General features: G+C 30.9%; 1 long non-coding RNA gene across 1 annotated transcript; it reads left to right on the top strand.

The window, feature by feature from the left end:
* Positions 1-554, top strand: LOC130078308 (uncharacterized). Its single transcript, XR_008805919.1, has 2 exons — positions 1-35; positions 285-554. It is a non-coding gene; the product is annotated as an uncharacterized LOC130078308 (long non-coding RNA).
* Positions 555-2384: the final 1830 nt, after the last annotated feature.

Here is a 2384-nt window from a genome sequence, read left to right as displayed (position 1 = left end):
GCCAAATGTGTGCTGGGAAAGGGAGTCTGAAACAGGTGAGGATGAAAATGTTCAACCATTACATTTATGTATTTTGCTGACGCTTTTATCTAAATACATTAACATTTGCCTTTGAGGTATACATTTAATCAGTTCATACATTCTAATTGGAATTAAACAATGAAAATTTGCAAAAGATGGATGCAGACGAATAATTTAAAATAAAAAATAAAAAGCTAATAAATAAATATGTAAATCTACCTAAAATGCTGATCTTGTTTCCCTTTGTCTGTGTTTGTTGACAGCGTTGGCGGCACTTGTGTAGTCCTGACACAAACCTCCCTCTCACCTGTAAGCAACGAGCTGAAATACAGGATAAAACTTTCACTGCCGAGATGGAAGATTTAGTCAGGAGCAACACAAACTAAATCATTACATATTTAGAATTAAAAAATTATAATAATAACACAATTATTGTTTTATTAATTATGTAAAACTGACTTGGTTCAAAAAATATGCAAGCACGTGTTTGAAAAATATCTCCTGCAGAATAAAGACTAATGGATTAAATGCTACATGTTTGAATGGACATTATTAATGCTTCTAAAAGACAATAATCTCTGATGTCAAACTTAATTTCACAAAATTAAAGATTCTCAAAATATATTAAAGTATTGACTACATAAAAAAAAAATCACTTAAAAAAGGTAGTTTTTGCCCCAGAAAAAAAAAGATGTGATTGACATTAGAAATACCCGTGTGTTGATAACATACAGTAGTTAATCCTTTAGTTAAAATCTACCTACATTATATATTTAACTCTTACATATGTCAGCATGATTTTATTGTGTTCACTTGTTTCCTCTTCCAACAACTATGTTTATGTGGTTATATTGTACATTTTGTTTGAAATATACAATTGATAAATTTATATTTTGGTGTTTGAAATCAACACTAATCTTATAGCTACTGAGATGAGATATAGACCATGTGACCATTTGTCTTTGAAGATTATTTGAAGTTTACAAAGTATTATTCACCAAATAAATGTAATTCCATGTTAATTCAGCATGATTCAGTGGCTGGTGTTTCCTTTCACAGCCACCAGAGAGAGCCAGACATCTTTTAGATTAGGACATAATTACACAAACAAATCCAGCAGAAATCTTCAATCTTGAGGATTGTATTCTGTGTACATAAACCTTACAGCACATTAAAAAAAATCATAAAGGTAAGTGTAAATTTTTTAGGTGACCTGTAGGTTTGCATAACTTCCCTGGCATGATTCATAATATTGGGGAAACCGGGGTATGGTTGTTCATTTTGAACATGTTTTGATTTTAATAAAAATTAACTTGATATAGTATTCAAATATTTTTTAAGCTAGATAGGCTACTTCCCATAACTCCACCCAATTTCATTGCAATCATTTTAATAATAATATTTTAATAGAGCTTTATTCATAAGCTTAAATTACTGAAAAAATACATAACATGACCTAACAATGAAACATAATAAATGTGAGTAGATGTGTGTCAGTCACTTGGTGTCCTATTTTGTGCAATCTTTGTGGTTAGAAGTAAATGGGGGAAAATCTGATAGCAAATCAAATTAGTTGATTTTTCTACCTCAAAATTGTTGCTTGTTTGTTTCTATCTTTGTTTCTTTCTTTTCTTTATCACCCTTACGTGTTGGCATGAAACAGAAGTCATACTAGTCTTTTCTTCACAGTCGTGATGTACGAGTGAAACGGCTTATAGAACAAGATAAAACATATATATAGGTTAGAACTTGATTTTGTCAATTTGACTTGATTTTGCTGACAAAAATGAAGATTAACTGCTAAAAATGGCAATATTTAGTAGTTAAAAACCATTTAGTCAGAAGAAACAAAGGCTAGCTGTCATTAGCTAGCAACCAAACGTAACTAATCAGCTAGAAAAATCTGATAGCATATTTTACTACATACTTCATGGCAGTTTGCACTGAACACCAAAGCAGCTTCTAAGATCTTGTATTATTTGAGAATAAAATTACATTTAATTAAGTATTTTGAGTATTTTAAATACAAAATACAGTCTCTGCATTTTTTTTTATAAAATTACAAAATACTCAAAAGAAATTAAATACGTATAAATACTGATCATCTCTGTCCATCAGGCTCATGTTTTGGCCTGATCAGAGTCCATTTGTGAACCCTATTAATATTTGGCCTCACATTATACTCAAACGAACTGGGAGAAATTTTCAACAACTCATGAACTGTTTGAAGCAAGTAACATTGAGTGGAACAACACTGACTCTTCTTCCTGTAAAAGGGTGTCTGCAGGTTGGGTAAAGGTATTTCATGCTAAGATACTTTATCTACAGTATTTGTGCAATTCTTGCTAATTTCCTGACCAGTA

The sequence above is a fragment of the Rhinichthys klamathensis genome, unplaced genomic scaffold (assembly GCF_029890125.1).
Source record: "Rhinichthys klamathensis goyatoka isolate OS25496 unplaced genomic scaffold, OSU_Roscu_1.1 h1tg000852l_1, whole genome shotgun sequence".
Lineage (NCBI taxonomy): Eukaryota > Metazoa > Chordata > Actinopteri > Cypriniformes > Leuciscidae > Rhinichthys > Rhinichthys klamathensis.
Note: the sequence above shows the minus strand (reverse complement) of the source record. Positions and strands in the feature narration are given on the sequence as shown.